Genomic DNA, 22,719 nt, shown 5'->3' on the forward strand with positions numbered 1-22,719 from the left:
CACCCATTGTAGTGTTCTGTCGGCTTTAGTTACTGTTTTACTCTATACACGACTCCACCCATTGTAGTGTTCTGTCGGCTTTAGTTAGTTACTGTTTTACTCCCTACACGACTCCACCCATTGTAGTGTTCTGTCGGCTTTAGTTAGTTACTGTTTTACTCCCTACACGACTCCACCCATTGTAGTGTTCTGTCGGCTTTAGTTACTGTTTTACTCCCTACACGACTCCACCCATTGTAGTGTTCTGTCGGCTTTAGTTACTGTTTTACTCCCTACACGACTCCACCCATTGTAGTGTTCTGTCGGCTTTAGTTACTGTTTTACTCCCTACACGAATCCACCCATTGTAGTGTTCTGTCGGCTTTAGTTACTGTTTTACTCCCTACACGACTCCACCCATTGTAGTGTTCTGTCGGCTTTAGTTACTGTTTTACTCCCTACACGACTCCACCCATTGTAGTGTTCTGTCTGCTTAGTTAGTTACTGTTTTACTCCCTACACGACTCCACCCATTGTAGTGTTCTGTCGGCTTTAGTTACTGTTTTACTCCCTACACGACTCCACCCATTGTAGTGTTCTGTCGGCTTTAGTAGTTACTGTTTTACTCTCTACACGACTCCACCCATTGTAGTGTTCTGTCGGCTTTAGTTACTGTTTTACTCCCTACACGACTCCACCCATTGTAGTGTTCTGTCGGCTTTAGTTACTGTTTTACTCCCTACACGACTCCACCCATTGTAGTGTTCTGTCGGCTTTAGTTACTGTTTTACTCTCTACACGACTCCACCCATTGTAGTGTTCTGTCGGCTTTAGTTACTGTTTTACTCCCTACACGACTCCACCCATTGTAGTGTTCTGTCGGCTTTAGTTACTGTTTTTCTCCCTACACGACTCCACCCATTGTAGTGTTCTGTCGGCTTTAGTTACTGTTTTACTCTCTACACGACTCCACCCATTGTAGTGTTCTGTCGGCTTTAGTTACTGTTTTACTCCCTACACGACTCCACCCATTGTAGTGTTCTGTCGGCTTTAGTTACTGTTTTACTCCCTACACGACTCCACCCATTGTAGTGTTCTGTCGGCTTTAGTTACTGTTTTACTCCCTACACGACTCCACCCATTGTAGTGTTCTGTCGGCTTTAGTTACTGTTTTACTCCCTACACGACTCCACCCATTGTAGTGTTCTGTCGGCTTTAGTTACTGTTTTACTCCCTACACGACTCCACCCATTGTAGTGTTCTGTCGGCTTTAGTTACTGTTTTACTCCCTACACGACTCCACCCATTGTAGTGTTCTGTCGGCTTTAGTTAGTTACTGTTTTACTCCTCTACACGACTCCACCCATTGTAGTGTTCTGTCGGCTTTAGTTACTGTTTTTCTCCCTACACGACTCCACCCATTGTAGTGTTCTGTCGGCTTTAGTTACTGTTTTACTCCCTACACGACTCCACCCATTGTAGTGTTCTGTCGGCTTTAGTTACTGTTTTACTCCCTACACGACTCCACCCATTGTAGTGTTCTGTCGGCTTTAGTTACTGTTTTACTCCCTACACGACTCCACCCATTGTAGTGTTCTGTCGGCTTTAGTTACTGTTTTACTCCCTACACGACTCCACCCATTGTAGTGTTCTGTCGGCTTTAGTTACTGTTTTACTCCCTACACGACTCCACCCATTGTAGTGTTCTGTCGGCTTTAGTAGTTACTGTTTTCCTCCCTACACGACTCCACCCATTGTAGTGTTCTGTCGGCTTTAGTTACTGTTTTACTCCCTACACGACTCCACCCATTGTAGTGTTCTGTCGGCTTTAGTTACTGTTTTACTCCCTACACGACTCCACCCATTGTAGTGTTCTGTCGGCTTAGTTAGTTACTGTTTTACTCCCTACACGACTCCACCCATTGTTGTGTTCTGTCGGCTTTAGTTACTGTTTTACTCCCTACACGACTCCACCCATTGTAGTGTTCTGTCGGCTTTAGTTACTGTTTTACTCCCTACACGACTCCACCCATTGTAGTGTTCTGTCGGCTTTAGTTACTGTTTTACTCCCTACACGACTCCACCCATTGTAGTGTTCTGTCGGCTTTAGTTACTGTTTTACTCCCTACACGACTCCACCCATTGTAGTGTTCTGTCGGCTTTAGTTACTGTTTTTCTCTCTACACGACTCCACCCATTGTAGTGTTCTGTCGGCTTTAGTTACTGTTTTACTCCCTACACGACTCCACCCATTGTAGTGTTCTGTCGGCTTTAGTTACTGTTTTACTCTCTACACGACTCCACCCATTGTAGTGTTCTGTCGGCTTTAGTTACTGTTTTACTCCCTACACGACTCCATCCATTGTAGTGTTGTCGGCTTTAGTTACTGTTTTACTCCCTACACGACTCCACCCATTGTAGTGTTCTGTCGGCTTAGTTAGTTACTGTTTTACTCCCTACACGACTCCACCCATTGTAGTGTTCTGTCGGCTTTAGTTACTGTTTTACTCCCTACACGACTCCACCCATTGTAGTGTTCTGTCGGCTTTAGTTACTGTTTTACTCCCTACACGACTCCACCCATTGTAGTGTTCTGTCGGCTTAGTAGTTACTGTTTTACTCCCTACACGACTCCACCCATTGTAGTGTTCTGTCGGCTTTAGTTACTGTCTTACTCCCTACACGACTCCACCCATTGTAGTGTTCTGTCGGCTTTAGTTATTGTTTTACTCCCTACACGACTCCACCCATTGTAGTGTTCTGTCGGCTTTAGTTACTGTTTTACTCCCTACACGACTCCACCCATTGTAGTGTTCTGTCGGCTTTAGTTACTGTTTTACTCCCTACACGACTCCACCCATTGTAGTGTTCTGTCGGCTTTAGTTACTGTTTTACTCCCTACACGACTCCACCCATTGTAGTGTTCTGTCGGCTTTAGTTACTGTTTTACTCCCTACACGACTCCACCCATTGTAGTGTTCTGTCGGCTTTAGTTACTGTTTTACTCCCTACACGACTCCACCCATTGTAGTGTTCTGTCGGCTTTAGTTACTGTTTTACTCCCTACACGACTCCACCCATTGTAGTGTTCTGTCGGCTTTAGTTACTGTTTTACTCCCTACACGACTCCACCCATTGTAGTGTTCTGTCGGCTTTAGTTAGTTACTGTTTTACTCCCTACACGACTCCACCCATTGTAGTGTTCTGTCGGCTTTAGTTACTGTTTTACTCCCTACACGACTCCACCCATTGTAGTGTTCTGTCGGCTTTAGTTACTGTTTTACTCCCTACACGACTCCACCCATTGTAGTGTTCTGTCGGCTTTAGTTACTGTTTTACTCCCTACACGACTCCACCCATTGTAGTGTTCTGTCGGCTTTAGTTACTGTTTTACTCCCTACACGACTCCACCCATTGTAGTGTTCTGTCGGCTTTAGTTACTGTTTTACTCCCTACACGACTCCACCCATTGTAGTGTTCTGTCGGCTTTAGTTACTGTTTTACTCCCTACACGACTCCACCCATTGTAGTGTTCTGTCGGCTTTAGTTACTGTTTTACTCCCTACACGACTCCACCCATTGTAGTGTTCTGTCGGCTTTAGTTACTGTTTTACTCTCCTACACGACTCCACCCATTGTAGTGTTCTGTCGGCTTTAGTTAGTACTGTTTTACTCCCTACACGACTCCACCCATTGTAGTGTTCTGTCGGCTTTAGTTACTGTTTTACTCCCTACACGACTCCACCCATTGTAGTGTTCTGTCGGCTTTAGTTACTGTTTTACTCCCTACACGACTCCACCCATTGTAGTGTTCTGTCGGCTTTAGTTACTGTTTTACTCCCTACACGACTCCACCCATTGTAGTGTTCTGTCGGCTTTAGTTACTGTTTTACTCCCTACACGACTCCACCCATTGTAGTGTTCTGTCGGCTTTAGTTACTGTTTTACTCCCTACACGACTCCACCCATTGTAGTGTTCTGTCGGCTTTAGTTACTGTTTTACTCCCTACACGACTCCACCCATTGTAGTGTTCTGTCGGCTTTAGTTACTGTTTTACTCTCTACACGACTCCACCCATTGTAGTGTTCTGTCGGCTTTAGTTACTGTTTTACTCCCTACACGACTCCACCCATTGTAGTGTTCTGTCGGCTTTAGTTAGTTACTGTTTTACTCTCTACCCGACTCCACCCATTGTAGTGTTCTGTCGGCTTTAGCTAGTTACTGTTTTACTCTCTACCCGACTCCACCCATTGTAGTGTTCTGTCGGCTTTAGTTACTGTTTTACTCTCTACCCGACTCCACCCATTGTAGTGGTATGTTGGCTTTAGTTAGTTACTGTTTTACTCTCTACACGACTCCACCCGTTTCAGTGTTCTTTTTTATTTACTTTAAATACCGTTGTTTATCGCCTATTTGACTCCGCCTATAGTTAGGTTCGATTATCAGTGTTTGGTCGGCCGCAGGAGGAAATAAGGTACGTCAACATATCATCAACTGTGCAAGTTTTTTTTTTTTACATATTATTATTGCATTATAATAGAATACGTTTTAGTGAAGATGAATAAACGGTATGTGTCTTTACATGCGTTAAAACTTTTCTATCCTGATGGCTTTATCTTCCTATTTTATTTATATTTCCCCCGGTGGTTGATGAAGACATTTTTCGTTTTTCTTTCCTTTCGCTTTGTCACGTGCCGCGACAGGGAGCAAGAATACATACGGTATATCATAAAAGTCACATTGCTATGATGACAAAGCGAAGATGTTTGATTTTACTTTATCATTGCAACAGAGAGAGAAAAAAAGAAATTTTATATGATTGATGAGAAACAACCGTTTCACCGTAAAGCGTCACTTTTTGGCACTAATTTTGCTTTGAAAAGACAAACCCCCAAACGGCCAATAACAGTTTCCATACCAAACTGAACATTAATCTCTACATATTACAAAAATAAAAAAAAGACTGGAGAATAGGAGCCTTGTTGCAGTTTACAGAAGAAACCGTCTACTGGAGAGTCCAGGGACATGGGAATATGTCACAATCTATGTGTAATTGGACCTTCCAAAGTGTGTTTAGCACATTTTTAGGCGTTTCGGGGAGGTTTCGGGAAGGGTGGGTGTCGGGGGCAAGATTAAAATTCGGTAAAGAGGACATGCCTTGTGTTCATTATCCAACACGTCTGAAAATATGCTATAACACTTTAGGGAAGACTGTAACAGGTTTTCAGGTTCCTGTGCTATACACACTAGGGAAGTCAAAATACACATAGACTTCAACAAACTCCCAGGTCCCTGTGGTGGAGAGTTTTGATTTGGAGGGAAAAATATCTACCGGTCCGGAATAACTGTGATTTATCGTTATCATTTATACTCCTATAGGAAACTGGAAGTAAAACTATTGTTATTTATATACGAATGAAACGATATACCCAAAATAATCATCATTCCAAACATTAAAGGTAATGTTCCCCTTTTTACATATACCTTATTAACAAAAGAACACATGGGGCTAATACATAGTGGGTGAAATGACGCATCGATACTGCATGGCTAGATTAAAACGCCGTACCTAATGAAAACCAATCCTATATCAATGCAGTCATTTACATGAAACAAGATAAACATGAGAGCGCTGAACTCCCGAGGCGCAGGTGTGAGGTACGGACTTAGAAATCTAATTAATTACAGGTAAATAATTAACTCCCACTCAACAATACATGCTACCGACACGTGTTCACGTCTACCTGTTCATTATTATTATTATTACATTTTTTTTTATAAATGATAGTGTAAATATCTCTTTTTGAAATTCGACACTCCATTCCAATATTTTGTTTTGTTTGAAGGCAGTCATAATACACCACCTCACTTCTGGCAATCAACAAAACAGGGTTATGTGTTACCTTACCTCTGTCACACAATGTCTGACTGTGTTAACCGGGTATGGCTTTGATATGCACATCGTGCCATTCTTATAGTTACAAATATTAACAGTGCGCCACGATTGAGAAAACATTTTAAAATTCTAAAATAGTTATCAACAAATTAAAAAAAAAAAAAAAGAAACAGTCGAAAACCTTATCTACCTTACACAAAAAATACGTGGCTTTAATAAGAGGGGATGTGTATTGCGTCTACTTTACATCTAAACCTTGTTCGATTTCTAGATGTCCGGAGTAATGTACCAAATGAAAGCGACAAACTAAAGTATTTCAAGTGGCATAGAATCCGTAATTCAATTGTCACAGAACAAGAAGATAAATTTCAAGAACAGAATCATGCCTTCTACTGTATAACAATTAGACATTCGTATTGGGCCCTCAAGAGGGTAAAAGAGAGGGTCAAAATGAACGAAAAAAAGAAAATTAGGTTGGAAGTGCAAGTAGCTACCCCAGAAACAAAGGGTTTATCCGAAACCATCTAGAGGATATCGTGGTCATGGCACCACAACAGCCAAAAAACCCGAAAAGACTCTCCGCGACTTCCTACATCCTAATGATAAAATACCCAAGGACAAAGTCTTTTAAAAATAGATTATTATTGTACATAAAATATTAAATCACAACAACTATCACGCCACTGATTATACAGGAAGTAAAAACTCCAACAGTTTCCCAATAATCGCGGTCTCTCCAGCTTTCTCACAAACTGATTGTTACCTTGCATTTTTGACGCCACATCCGGGTGCACATGACCCCAGAAACTTGTCGCAACATCCTGTTCCTGTCGTCCGCTTACACAAAATTAAGTCTCTCAAACACATAAAGTAGCAACTTCTGGCTGATGAGGTTGTCATGGAAGCCATGAACACAGTTAGCGCCAGTACAATGCAGATTGTCTTCATCTGAAATAGAAGATAAAATGTTAGATAAGTTAAAAGGTTTTCCGACCCCAAAAATTATGACCCCAAACATTATGGACCCAGTTAACGATTGTTCTTCCTTAAATAAACCGACGAGAAAAACAAATTCATTAAATCAATAGATTCCAAACGCATGTGATTTTATTGAGGCAAGTATCTAATCTATCTATCTCTCTCTCTCTCTATATATATGTGTGTGTGTGTGTGTATTATGACCCTTTTTAATCACATATCATCTTGTGTCTAATGGAAAACTAACACGTGAGAAATTGAAATCATCACGGATATCATACAGCTTACCCAAGGGCAGTTATAAGTCGTCCCTGCTGGGTATGTTTTAGGTAAAGATCACAGTAGGCGGCTTATTTCTGTAGTGTCCCCGATTCTACAGGTTATATACCATCGACATGGTCAATATCATTTTAGGTCTCTGTTACCCGTTCAGATTAGCTTTTTAAACATAACCAGTCTCGTATGAAAACAAAAGCAAGTCGGCCAACAGGGGAGCAGTTTGTTCCCGTGGGTATGTCGGCAGATCTGGTCAAAATGTTTTACGAGATGTTTTACGTATATCGCTCGCCTCTCTTGGAAAAAGAGCTCTCATCACTAGAAAACGAGGGCGTTCCCTCGGTTTGGTCTGGGGAATTGTGTAAAACGTGGAAACATTGAAATGAGGACATGGTCGGTGACAAGGAAACCCTAATCAATTTATCTTTCGAACAAGGAAATAAAACAATTCCCAGTCGAGATCATGATAACGTCTCTCTAAACTCTATGTTATAACCAGAAGTCAAATATTGGTCTCGATTGTTATTGTTTACACCCTATCATCACAACAAACTCAATTAATCACGGATCTGTAGTAGGGGTTTCTTCAGGAAAATAGTAATATTTACACTCACTAAGGGCGTATATTCTAATTAACATCTCTTAATACATACATTCTGTCCGTGGTATAAATAGAGGTTACACAACTGGTCGTTGTATATGGTATTTCTTTCACTCTCGTTAGTTATTTTTTCAAAAGTCACCAAAAACACGAGCTTTAACGAGTGTTTGTAGTAACTTTGGAAAAATAACTAACGAGAGTGAAAACATACCATATACAACAACCATGGGTTTGTGTGACCTGTTTCGAATAGAATAGAAAGGCTGTTTCGAAGATAAATTGATAAACTTTGTATCAACATGTTTTCCTTTCATAATATCAGTTGGGATGTAAGGCTATGACCTTAAGTGAAATGCCGCTAATTAATATGCAAAAATGGCAATTTCGGATATTTGTGGAAATATTACAATTAATGAGCAAGTTTACTCTTTTGGACGCAACAATTTGTTAGAAATCGCTCTATATATTTTTAAATATGACAAAAACCAACTGCGAACTACTCCTTGTGCATTACATATACCGGGACCTCGTGAAGCGGCCTTCAATCGTAAGCCAATCAAAACGCATTGAATCACGTGGAAAAATAGTCCCTATCAAAAGTCACCGTGTCCACCAATCAAAACGCATTGAATCACGTGGAAAAATAGTCCCTATCAAAAGTCACCGTGTCCACCAATCAAAACGCATTGAATCACGTGGAAAAATAGTCCCTATCAAAAGTCACCGTGTCCACCAATCAAAACGCATTGAATCACGTGGAAAAATAGTCCCTATAAAAAGTCACCGTGTCCACCAATCAAAACGCATTGAATCACGTGGAAAAATAGTCCCTATAAAAAGTCACCGTGTCCACCAATCAAAATGCATTGAATCACGTGGAAAAATAGTCCCGATAAAAAGTCACCGTGTCCACCAATCAAAATGCATCGAATCACGTTGAAAAATAGTCCCTATCAAAAGTTACCGTGTCCACCAATCAAAACGCATTGAATCACGTGGAAAAATAGTCCCTATCAAAAGTCACCGTGTCCACCAATCAAATCGTATTTGGAATTTATTCAACGCGTGGTATAAATTGAATGTTATTCAGAAGTTGTGATTATGTCATGTCTTGGGACTTCAATAACACCCATCCGCTGTGTAGAAAACTTGATAGTTTATATGCAGGTTTGTATTTTTAGAGTTTAACGTCTTGTCAACAGCCCATGCGTTAGAGATACAAGCGTGTGGTGAAGTATTTGTGTGTTTTGGGAGGACTTGGTATAGTATAGTATAGTTTATTCAACTTGAAGCCTCACGGCTCATAAGTATAACATAGAAGCATCAACATACACATATATACAATACGTAACTAATTGTTATAGAGGATGAACAAAACAGTAGGCGTAACTGGTGAAAAACATCCGCAAACACTGATTTTAACAACAAAAGCACAATTTGTCAGAGTAGTCAGGGGGGGGGGGGGGGGGGGGGGTGGACAAAACAATAAACATAACTGGAGACGAGTACCTTAAGTCATTAATAAAAAGTAAATAATACAGTTTGTAAGAGTAGATAGATAGTAGTTACCAAACAATAGGTATAACTAATATAAGTATCTAGGATTTTTCAAATGCAAATATTTACTTTGTGAGAGTAATTAGATGATGAACAAACAATATATATAAATAGATATAAATAGAGATAAGTAACTAACATCGTTAATTCAATACATAACTTAGATGAATAGTTAGGGTATGAACAAAAAATATGTATAGCTGGAGATAAACACGTACAATACGATATTGATCTATACTAAAGGTTGGAATCCCGACCGTAGTAACCAGCTTGATTGTAAATATTTTCCAAGATTACATAACTCTTTTTTATTGTGAACAGAAAGCAATTGGACAAGTTTAAAAGAAGACGGGCGATTCCAATAATATTTTTTAATGAATCTTTTTCGAATATCAACATATAGTGGACAAGTAAGGATGAAATGGAATTCGTCCTCTACTTGGTTCTGGTTGCAATAACGGCATAACCTATTTGACCTTGGAATATTACGATACCGGCCTTCTTCTATATAAAGCTTATGCGATGAAAGTCTTAATTTCGAAATAAGTTTACGATAGATACGGATCAGGAATAGACTTTGTCAGATAGAATTGCAGTGTGAAGGTGTCAACAATATATTTATACAGATAACATTTAGAAGATCTTTCAATAAATTCATTTCTTGCTTGAATAAAAGCATCAATCAAACTCTGCTTAAAGCAATGTAAAAATACCTTTTCATTATCGACATAATGAGTTAACCAGACACTACCGAAACCAGAAGACAATAATAATTTTTTAACTTGGCAATACAATTTCTGTGGTTGCAATCTTCCATCTCTTCATAAACCGACTTAAGAACAATATTCTCACATTTGATCAATTTCAGCCAATATTTTATTATTCGACATTTCCTGACGATATGCAACGGCAAACGTCCTAATTCCGAATATATCATGAAGGAAGGCGTACTTGTCTTAACAACAAGGATCTTTCTCAAAAAATCAACATGAACCTTTTCTACTTTGTCTGCAACATGGAAACCTACGGAAGCGTATTAGGGCCACTATAAAAAAAAAGTTAAATCGTACGTACGATTTACTAATTCGTACGTACGATTTACTAATCCGTACGTACGGATTACTAATTCGTACGTACGATTTACTAATTCGTACGTATGGATTACTAATCCGTACGTACGATTTACTAATTAGTTCGTACGATTTACTAGTTCCAGAGACATGTACAAGAGAGATAAGTAACATCGCTATTTATTCGTGACCAATCAAGGATATCCCTTATCGAGAGCGTCTTGTCCCCTATCAAACACACGCGAGCACAGGTAAATCGGGCTTTGCGCATGTGTGTATTGATGTACTGGAACTTATTCGACATGTTCTGGTTAATCCGCCATTACGTCAAACCAAAACATCGTCAATTTTCAATACACAAAAAAACACATGGTTTTATTTAGGCCACTACAAAAGTTACTACATAATCCAAAAACTATAATAATTATATGATATAGTCTTGATGATTATGTACACTGTTGTCATTAATCCGTATTTTCGAAAACCCCATAGGTTAATTGGAGATTCCCGCCGATCTTCCCTGTGGTGTGCTTGACTTTTTAATACTGAAAATACGAACACTTTGACAGCAAATGTGATATATTTCATATTGATGACACTTCTGCACTTTGCTATTAATGAAATTAAAGCACATCATTGGATCTTGGTTATGATTTCAAATAGAAATTATCGATAATTATGTGTCTGGTTTTCAAGTTTTCTCCATTATGGCATCAGGAGAAGACTGAACAGAGTGACCGCAATGGATTGTGGGAAGGTCAGGGGCCACCACGTAGACATAAGGGTAAATAGAGAGCTGCCAATCTCTCTATATATGTCTCTGCTAATTCGTACGTACGAATTAGTAATCCGTACGTACGAATTAGTAAATACGAATTAGTAATCCGTACGTACGAATTAGTAAATCGTACGTATGAATTAGTAATCCGTACGTACGAATTAGTAAATCGTACGTACGAATTAGTAATCCGTACGTACGAATTAGTAAATACGAATTAGTAATCCGTACGTACGAATTAGTAAATTGTACGTACGAATTAGTAAATCGTACGTACCAATTAGTAATCCGTACGTACGAACTAATATTTTTTTTATATTGGCCCTAATACGCTGCCGTAGAAACCCCATGTTTCGCAACCATAATTGAGAACAGAGGAGACGTAAACATCAAAAACGTTCAATTTAGATTCTACATTAAGAGATAAATTATTACAAATTTTCAACACATTATACATACATTTACGACCTTGTTCTGCAATAACACCTCGAGTTTTTGTGAACTTACTATTAAAGTTAAATACTATACCTAGATAGTTTAAACGATCAACAATCTCTATTTCATTGCCATTAAAGTAAAATTTTCGACAACTCGCAATCTACCCCTATTACGAAATACAACATTTTTTGTTTTATCAGTATTGACTGTTAATTGCCAATTGTCACTATATTGTTTTAAGGAATCTAACATTTTTTTGTAAGCCAGAAGCAGTTTCTGAGAAAAGGACTTGGTACGATGTAGTCTATATGTTTTCCTACATAACATATGCTTATATAAGGTAAAGTTTGGAATGATCTGATTAAGGACGTATATCTAATTAACGTCTGGTAAACAGTTAGTCTTTCTATATTGCTACATATCTGTTTGTGTGTCTGACGTCAACTGTTACCCTCGCCCCATTACAGGACCCGTGGGTGGGGGTGGACGTACTTTCTATTCCTTGAATCCCATCGCTCAATGTAAAAGGCAAGTGCATGTCTGAGTAATTAGGTTTATATACAAATTCGACTGGAAACACATTAAATTGACAGAAAGCTGTCTCGTACCTCACGATACCCTCACAAGCTTACACATATAGACGGCACAAATCTATTACAAATTAGAGAGTAGTGTATGTTTGGGTTTTAGAACCACTTCGGAGAAGTCAACGGGATCGAATTGATTGTATCTTGCACTGTCATATAGGTATAGCGAATTGAGGGTTCTATAAATCACATTAGGAGATAAGTAATTAAATCTGCGTTAATTGTTTTAATGGTGATGCCAATAAAAAAATATGTAATGTTGTGTACATGGTACAAGTGACATTCTCATCGACATACATGCATTACGTCGTTGTCAAGGTAACCAGGCTTGTAGGTGTAGAACATGTACTTTTAAACACAAAGCTTCTAAAGCGACAAGATATAGCGGCCTGTGTCTGTCACTGCCATATAAGGTCATACATGTCACGTGATAAACATATCAATACCTTACGGAGTGTTCAGCACTCGTGCATATCTATTTCGCGTATAGACTACCATTTGCTTAATGGTGCATGTTTACAAAGACCCGGATGTCACTTGTCAAGCGTTCATTTGACTATTGACTCGTGAGAGACGGATGCCTCTGCGAATGTCATTGTTTTATTACTGGTGAATAGCGGTAGTCGCCTTTTAATTGAAGTTTTACATTTCATACTGTCAATACTCTATCTTAAAAATAACCTAAGTGAAACGTTAAAATAAATGTATTTTTTTTCTCTCAGAGATTTGAAAACATTTCTTTTAAGCTGTAACTTGGTATGTTACGAACATTAATCTTGCACTATTTTAGCAGAATAATTACACGTATTAGTCATATACATTTTACAACCCTGATGATATTGAGAGAGAAAATAACGTTAAGGATCTGTTTATTTTTCGTTCTTTTTTCTCGACAGAAATAACTCAGTCGAACCTCGTTATCTCGAAGCCAGAGTAGCCACGTAAAATTTAATCCCAAGTATTTGGTGTAATCATGTTTATCTTATATATAATTTTACTGTCAGAATGTTTAGTTCGAGTTCAGCAGTCTTCGAGGAACCAGAGTTCAAGAAAACGAACAATTAAAAAAACAACAAGTCACATTTCATAACTAACATAAATATCTTACTTCATTAACCACCCATTTTTACATTGAACGTTTGTTTATGCCCATTTTGATTGCCTATATTTTAAGGGCCTATCATCATTGTCCCAGTAGGACGGAACGACTGTATGATGTCACCAGCATCACTGACAAGTCCAAGAAAGACGAACAACTGTATGATGTCACTAGCATCACTGACAAGTCCAAGAAAGACGAACAGCTGTATGATGTCACTAGCATCACTGACAAGTCCAAGAAAGACGAACAGCTGTATGATGTCACTAGCATCACTGACAAGTCCAAGAAAGACGAACAGCTGTATGATGTCACTAGCATTACTGACAAGTCCAAGAAAGACGAACAGCTGTATGATGTCCCTAACATCACTGACAAGTCCAAGAAAGACGAACAGCTGTATGATGTCACTAGCATCACTGACAAGTCCAAGAAAGACGAACAGCTGTATGATGTCACTAGCATTACTGACAAGTCCAAGAAAGACGAACAGCTGTATGATGTCACTAGCATCACTGACAAGTCCAAGAGAGACGAACAGCTGTATGATGTCACTAGCATTACTGACAAGTCCAAGAAAGACGAACAGCTGTATGATGTCACTAGCATTACTGATAAGTCACGTCATCTGCCGAAAAACAAAGTATCAGTAGGCTGCAAAACATGCACATCTTAGACTGTTTTTGTTTTTTAAGTGACTCTAAAACAATAAAAAAAACACAACGAAATCATAATTCTCAATCAAAATCGATCAAAAAGAAGACAAAATGCGAACAAAAAATTCAATTTGCATCGAATTCACGTAAGTAAAGATATAGGGAGAATAAGACAAGGTAAGTAAAGGTATAGGGAGAATAAGACAAGGTAAGTAAAAAAGGTATAGGGAGAATAAGACAAGGTAAGTAAAGGTATAGGGAGAATAAGACAAGGTAAGTAAAGATTTAGGGAGAATAAGACCAGGTAAGTAAAGGTATAGGGAGAATAAGACCAGGTAAGTAAAGGTATAGGGAGAATAAGACAAGGTAAGTAAAGATATAGGGAGAATAAGACCAGGTAAGTAAAGGTATAGGGAGAATATGACAAGGTAAGTAAAGGTATAGGGAGATTAAGACCAGGTAAGTAAAGGTATAGGGAGAATAAGACCAGGTAAGTAAAGGTATAGGGAGAATAAGACCACGTTAGTAATTGATAGATGTTAATTAGTAGAAATCCCATTTTGATAGATGATATTGATATTAATAATTGTTAGATATTCCGTTTTGTTAAATGACACCTAAAGTAAATACTTGTTCGATAGTATGCAGTTAAAGTATGTGGTTAAGGGATATAGCAAGTTTCTGCTGTCCCGAGACCATATCTCTTTCCCGAGGCGAAGCCAATACAAACTGCAGAAATTATTTTAGCAGATTTGTTTTCAACCATAAGCTGTGAAACGAGCTTCCATGTGATTGTCCTAGGCACTATTTCATTTCAGTAATAATTACCATAACTTTAGTATGCATATTCATCACTTACACCCATCTTTGTATCCCCAAAAAACAAGATTCAAAAATCCCGCCCTCCCTACCGTCACGTGACCTGTATCTTAATGATTACGCAACAGAGTGATCTCCCATCCTCTTTCCTTTATGGCGCTTGCTGATAGCTGACGGCTCATAGTTTGTGGATATCCCGACATTGTTATTTAGCTGTTTGTTTTGACTATTTGGTCAAATTTTGGCAACGCTTGTTTGCTTTTTGCCCATCTCCCCTTTTGTGTTGAGTTACATACATTTTGTATATACATATTTTTGTTTTGTGCCGTTTTCGGCCGGTGTTTACATTCCACGTGTGCGGGCGGTGTACCACGTGGTCCGCCATTGTTTTGCAGTCGCTGTCGTTTGTAAATCGCCGGTCTTTGTTCGGCCGTTTGTAGCAGTTTTTCGTTGTTGTTTTTTTTGACATCGTTCCTGTTTTACACTGCATGTAAAGTTCATTCTTGTTTACGTACGTTGTATGTTTTAGTTTGTTTTTTACGTGTTTGTTGTTTTTTGAATACAAACGTCGTGTGCTAGTAGGTAGTATGTCTCGCTCGGGACTACGACGGGGTTCGTCTCATGAGCGTTCCTATCTCTACGGAGAACGGGATTCTAATGAGATATGTTCCCTTGATCGTTCCGGTCATGAGGATTTGCCGTGCGTTACTACTCAGGACGAACCTCATGACGGGGTTTCTCTAGCACCTGGGCGACCCTCTTCTTCCCGTAGGAAGGATTCGTCTTTATCTTCCGGCAAGAGAGGGAAGCATGTTAAGAATGTTGCTCCCGGCTCTGAGTCGGTTGTCAACTCTGTTGTTCCTATCTCGGGAGCTCCCGTGTCGTCGGGTTCTTCTCGTGACGGGAGGGTGGTCCTTCCCATTCAGGAACTCCCTGGAGTAGGGGAGGGACATCCCGACCCTGGTTTAACTCTGCCCAGGGTCGAATTGGCTGACAATTCCCGTAAGCTTTCGAGCTTGCCTTTGGGTAGGGAATTTCAGCCGCCGGTCACTGGTTTGGTCAGTGATCTCGGCAATCCAGGTGGTGTTGTCGATGGGGGCAGTTTTGATGCAGGGCCTGCTCCTCCGAGTTCAGGTCCAGGGGTTACGGATTTTCTTGCGGGATTGTCCACTTCCACTGGGGTAAGGGATGCGCAGCTGTCTTATTCCTGCATCAATTCTGGTCCGGCTTTTCATCCTGGCCAGTTACCCGGCCCTGGTCCTATTAGGTCCAGCCCGGAGTGTGCTGGTTCGGGTTTCCCAGGGGGTGTTCTCCCACGGGAGTGTTTTGCTGGACAGGCGACTGGGTTCCAGGCGCCGTTTCCCTCTGGTTCAGGGTATAGGGTTGCCTGCGGGCAACCATCCTTGGGCCACCCAAACCAGCCTGCGGATGGTTTTGGGTATCGTCAGCATCCCGGCAGTTGCGGGCCTAGCCCGCACATGTCCGGGTTTCCACCTGGTGGGAGTGGTGGTCCACCCATGTCTTTCGGACTGGGTGGCCAGCCCCAGTCTCAGGCGGGTCAGTTTGACCAGTTCTGGGGTCACTCCCAACCCGCGGGACCTTTTCCATTTCCTCAGGGATATGGTTTTAACCCTATGGCTTTTCCTGCTTGGAACCCTTGGGGTTTGGTCTCCCCCTCACGGAGACGTTTTGGCAGTTCCGCTGACCCCCTCCAGCGCTCTGCTTCTTCGGGGGCCACTGTGGCCGGTCCTAAGAAGGTTTGCCGCACCTTTAGGACTTCTGCCTCGCGTGCGGACTCGTTTGTCTCCGGGTCCAAGGGCAGGGCTGTGACTTCTAAGTCTAAGCCTGCAGCCACGGTTGTTAGGCGATCTGCACCTAAACGCCGTTTTGTGGAGCCCCTTCAGGATTCTCCTGAATTGGTTCCTATGGCTGGCCCGTTCCATGCAGTCGAGACTTCATGTCCCGCTAGTGTGGAGGCTATGGACTGTGAGGACGCGGGTATGGCAGATGAGGAGGATGTCGTTCATCTCTCTCCTGGGTGCTCGGACATAGATGCTGGTCTGTCCGGGTCGTCTGATGACGATCCTCTAGGTGGGGATTCCCAGGATGAGGGTGACCCTGAGGCTGCTGAGGCTGAGGCCCAGCACGTCTTGTCCGGTATGCGGGCCCTTAGGGCCGACGTTTCCCGGATTCTCGGGGAGAAGGTTTGCCCACCTCGTTCTGCGTCATCTATCCCGGAGTCCACCACCCTTTTGGGTTCCTTGGTGGCTCCTAGAGCATCCGCCCAGTCGGACCGCTCTCTGCCAGAAGGCACTATTGTGTCTTCAGCTCTGGCCACTGCCCAGTCACGGGTTCTGGAGAAGAATTCGTCTTCAACCCGTACGCCTGGGTTTGCTGGGTTGCAGCTCAGTGTTGGTGACCTGTCTGAGGTTCATCCCTCTGACTATGCCACACATGATGGCCTGCTTGTTTCTCAACCAGCTAGACTGGAATCGAGAGAGCTGGCGGCTTGGCCCGGTAAGTCAGTGGATCAGGTGGTGTTTGGATCTAAAGAGCACCACAAGATGGAGAGACTGCTGCGTCTTTCCATCCAGATTCTGTCATATATAGACTTTCTGACAGTTTGTCTGTATAGGGTTTCCGATGTGCCTGAGGGTCGGATTTCCGAGACAGAACAGGCCGACATCCAGGACAGGATGGCCTCTGCCCTGAACGGGGCATTGAGAGCTCTGGCAGCCTTGCAGGTGTCTTTGCTGGTCAATGTCTTGTTGGCTAGGCGTTTTTCAGTTTTGAAAAACCGCCCGGTCGATGAACCTTACCGCTCCCGGTTGTTGACTGCCCCCTTCTCTGGGTCCACTCTTTTTGGAGGGTCCCTTCCTTCTGTTCAGAAGGATTTGAAGGAGGACTCAGTCGCCTCAGCACTTTTGGTGAAGAGGATTCAGGCTGAGAAGGCCCGCACCTCGCAAGGGTCAGCGCCTCCTAAGAAGAAGGCAAAACCTTCGGCTACGCAAACTTTTGCTCAGCCAAAGGCGAAGCCTTCCTTCAAGGGCAACAAAGGGAAAGGTAAGAAAGGGAAGAACCCTCCTGGGGGTAAGAAGAAGAGTTCCTGACTCTCTTCTACCCTCCTTGGTCCTTTCAGACGAGGAGTTTGTACGGGAGGAGTGCAGTCCTCCCGTTTCAGATTCCGGTCCGTCTCTCGCAGGATTAGGATCAGGCTTGGCAGACGACTCTCTTGCTTGGCAAGGGCTCGATCTGCCACGGCTAGATCTTCCTGTGGGGTGACGTCTATCCGCCTTCCTCCAAGAGTGGAGGGAGATCACGGAGGACGCCTGGGCCTTGTCTGTGGTCAAGGAGGGGCTAGGCATTCCGCTTTTGCGGGATCCGCCGTTAGCGTCAAGGCCAATCTTTTTTCCTCCTCCCGGGGATCCAGGAAAGGCTTTGGCTCTCCAGGAGGAAGTAAGGACCATGCTTGTCAAGGGCGCGGTCGAGGAGGTACCTTTGGCGGAGTGCACCCCCGGCTTCTATTCCAGAATGTTTCTGGTACGGAAAAAGTCCGGGGCGTGGCGCCCGATCATAGATCTAAGTGCCTTCAACAGGCACGTAGATTCTCCTCACTTCAAGATGGAGACTCCTCGGGGCATAATCGCCTCCGTGAGAGATGGAATGTGGGCCACTTCAATAGATTTGAAGGATGCCTACTTCCACATCCCCATCAAGAAGTCGGCACGGAAGTTCCTCCGGTTCACTTGCAACGGGAAGGTCTTTCAGTTCCGGGCCATGCCATTCGGGCTCACGACTGCACCTTTGGTGTTTACCAAGCTGCTGCAGGTGGTCGTGGGATTCCTGCATTCTCGGGGAATAGATGTTCACATCTATTTCGACGATTCCCTCATGCTTCACCTAGTGAGGAGATCCTTGTTGCAGGACACCCGATTGGTCCTGAAACTCTTCCTAAAGGTCGGTTTCATTCCATCCAGGGAGAAGTCGGAGGTGACCCGATCTCAGGATTTCGTTTTCCTGGGAAACCGTTTCAACACGGTTCAGGGCATTGCCCTTCCACCAATGGAGAAGTTCGAGAAAGCCAGGGATCTCGCCCTGACTTTCATCGGCTGGTCTCGGGTCCAGGTGCGTTGGTTTCTCAGTTTCCTGGGATTTCTCAACTCCCTGGCAGATGTGGTCCCCTTGGGGAGACTTCACATCAGACCTCTCCAGATGTTCCTTCTTGGCAATTGGGTCCCTTCGTCAAGGGACTGGGAAGCTTGGATTCCTCTGGACCAGTCGGTCAAGGAGTTTGCCCGTTGGTGGACCCTTCAGGACAACGTTCTCCGTGGGGTTCCTTTGTCCAAGCCCGTTCCCACTTTGACCCTGTTCACGGATGCTTCCATGACGGGTTGGGGGGCGTACCTCGACGGGCATTGCCGGTCGGGGGAGTGGTCTGAGGAACAGCTCTCCGAGCACATCAACGTGCTCGAGATGAGGTCTGTTCTATTGGCATTGCAGTCTCTTCGGGGGATCTTGCAATCCAAGGTGATTTGTGTGGCTACGGACAACTCAACAGTTGTCGCGTATCTGGAGAGGCAGGGGGGTACCAGGTCCCACATCCTGTGTGCCCTCGCTATCCGTGTTCTTCTTCTGTGCCAGGAGATGCAATTAACTATCCTTGTCAAGCATCTTCCGGGCAGATTGAATGTGTTGGCGGATACTCTGTCCAGGCGCCGCCAACCGGTGTTGACGGAATGGCAACTGAATCCTTCGATTTTCGAGGGAGTCTGTCAGGTGTGGGACAGACCTCACATAGATCTGTTCGCCACATCCCTGAACAATCAGTTGCCAACGTTTGTCTCTCCGGTTCCAGATCCGAGGGCTTGGGCCGTGGACGCTCTATCTCTGGACTGGGAGGGGATGCATGCTTATGCATTCCCCCCCCTTCAATTTGGTGGGCAGGGTGTTGCAGAAGTTTCGGAAGCATCATTGCTCCCTGCTCCTGATAGCACCCCTGTGGCCGAGGCAGCCTTGGTTTCCGGAGCTTTTGTCGTTTCTGGTGGAAGATCCTCTGATTCTCCCACTCAGAACGAATCTCCTTCGCCAGCCTCGGTCCAGGACGATGCACTCTCGTCCAGAGATACTCCACCTTCACGCGTGGAGGCTATCTCAGGAGGCCTCGCTCAGGCGGGCTTTTCTAGAGACGTGTCAGCTCGCATCGCTCGATCGATTAGGTCTTCCTCTTCTGCCGTCTACCAATCAAGATGGAAGATTTTCTGTGATTGGTGTGTCGGCAGGAAGGTTGATCCGGTCAAGGCATCTGTACAACTGATTGCTGATTTTCTGCTTTGGTTGTTCAGAGATCGCAATCTTGCCCCGGGCACAATTGCTGGTTATCGTACGGCGATAGCCAGTGTGCTTTCCTTTCAGGGTAGATCAGAGGTGAGCTCATCCTCTTCGCTATCTGCCCTGATTAGGGGGTTTGGGTTGGACAGACCTAGAATACGGTAGTTGGCTCCTCAATGGAATCTGGCTCTGGTGCTCGATTCTCTGACGCGTGCTCCTTATGAGCCTTTGGAGTCGGCCACCTTGAAGTTTCTTACTTTCAAGGTGGTGTTCCTCATCGCCTTGGCTTCTGGTCGTAGGAGAAGTGAGATCCATGCTTTGTCCTCTCACCCCTCTTGCCTCCGTTGGGCTAGGAACTTTTCTGCCGTGACCCTTCTCACTGATCCTGCCTTTTTGGCTAAGAATCAGGTTCCTGGTTTCTTGCCTGAGCCTATCAAGATCCCTTCCTTGCAGGGCTCAATGGGTTCTGTGGAGCGGGATAAACTGCTCTGTCCCTGTCGGGCACTTAGGTTTTACCTTGAGAAAACCAAGGGGGGGCGGGGTACTCGATCCCGGCTTTTCTTGTCCATCAAGCAGGGTCAGCAGGAGATCTCCTCCCAGTCCATTTCCAGATGGATCTGTCAGGTTATCAAGTTTGCTTATGACCATTCTGATGATCAGGTTCAGGCTCGTTACAAGGTGAGAGCTCATGAGGTTAGGGCCCTTGCTACATCATGGGCTCTTCTCAATGGCTCCTCCTTTCAGGATGTCATGTCCGCTGCCTTCTGGCGTGGGCAGAATACCTTTACAGATTTTTATCTCCGGTCATTGGCTTCGCATTCAGATGGGTTGTACTCTCTTGGTCCGGTGGTGGTGGCACAGTCTGTGGCTGTGCCTCCACAGTAATCTGTAGGGTTTTTTTAATTTATCATGCGATCAGGCATCACAATGGTACACCTGCTCTGCATACGCGGAGGTAGTTGCCATTTTTTAATCATTGTCGGCTAAAATTGGGGGGTTCTTGAACCTATTTATCTCCCTACCTACCTGGAGTTGCGTCTGGGTTGCTGTGCCGTCGTTATGGGCTGCCTGGCTTCGAGTCTCCACTACGGTAAGACGAATTCGCATACTAAAGTTATGGTAATTATTACTGAAATGAAATTGAGGTTTTTAAAGTAAAACCAATTTTCATGAGGTAATACTTACCATAACTTTATGGAGTCCCACCCTTTTATTCCTCCCCTTAACTCATTATCCTGGCTGCCCATGTGGCTCCATAAAGGTTTTTGAGGATGGGAGATCACTCTGTTGCGTAATCATTAAGATACAGGTCACGTGACGGTAGGGAGGGCGGGATTTTTGAATCTTGTTTTTTGGGGATACAAAGATGGGTGTAAGTGATGAATATGCATACTAAAGTTATGGTAAGTATTACCTCATGAAAATTGGTTTTACTTTAAAAACCTCAATTTTGAAACACTGTAGCAAAGGGGCCAAGTGATAATATGCCTTTTTTCATTCAAAGCAGGGAATATGATTTCAAATATTTCCCATAACAAAACTAAATTTTCATTAAGGGAGCCATCAGCTGCTACATGGGATATGCCACCTGAAATTCAGCGTAAAATTTTCTTTACAGCTGATCGCATTCGGCAGACTGACAACTGTCAATCTCCTCAATTGTTTTGTCCCTTGCCTCCAAATAATGCACCAACACTGCCACAGAGGCCTTCATTGTTTTCCTAGTGCTTTTAGAATCTTTTTCTTCAAGTAGGGACTTCAAATAACTTTCATCTAGCTCCGAAAATCTTGACAGCGCCATTTCAGTTGACCGGTCGTATACAAGTAGGCGGTGCCATCAGTAGCAAGCTCCGCCCACTTGGCTACGCTAGTAGGTGTCATCTTCGGAAACAAGCTCCGCCCACCTCGTGTATGATTGGCTCTGCGGAAATACCCGAAGATGCCGGTGTGTGTTAGCTCAGGGTGCACTAGTTCTCAAGACTAACTCACAGGACTAGCGCACAGCAAAGAGGGGTTACACAAAAAGGAGGGAAGTAGTCTATTTAACCAGTGAACTTTTATATCGAGTAAATAAAGTAGAGGTATGATAATCTGTCTTGTTAGATGATACTATTAGTAAATAATTGTTAGATGTTCTGTCTTGTTAGATGATACTAATAGTAAATAATTGTTAGATATTTTGTTTTGTTAGATGATACTAATAGTGAATAATTGTTAGATATTCTGTTTTGTTAGATGATACTATTAGTAAATAATTGTTAGATATTTTGTTTTGTTAGATGATACTAATAGTGAATAATTGTTTGATATTTTGTTTTGTTAGATGATACTAATAGTAAATAATTGTTAGATATTCTGTTTTGTTAGATGATACTATTAGTAAATAATTGTTAGATGATACTGATAGTAAATAATTGTTAGATATTTTGTTTTGTTGGATGATACTAATAGTAAATAATTGTTAGATGATACTGATAGTAAATAATTGTTAGATATTTTGTTTTGTTAGATGATACTAATAGTAAATAATTGTTAGATGATACTGATAGTAAATAATTGTTAGATATTCAGTTTTGTTAGATGATACTAATAGTAAATAATTGTTAGATATTTTGTTTTGTTAGATGATACTAATAGTAAATAATTGTTAGATATT

The sequence above is a fragment of the Pecten maximus genome, chromosome 18 (assembly GCF_902652985.1).
Source record: "Pecten maximus chromosome 18, xPecMax1.1, whole genome shotgun sequence".
NCBI lineage: Eukaryota > Metazoa > Mollusca > Bivalvia > Pectinida > Pectinidae > Pecten > Pecten maximus.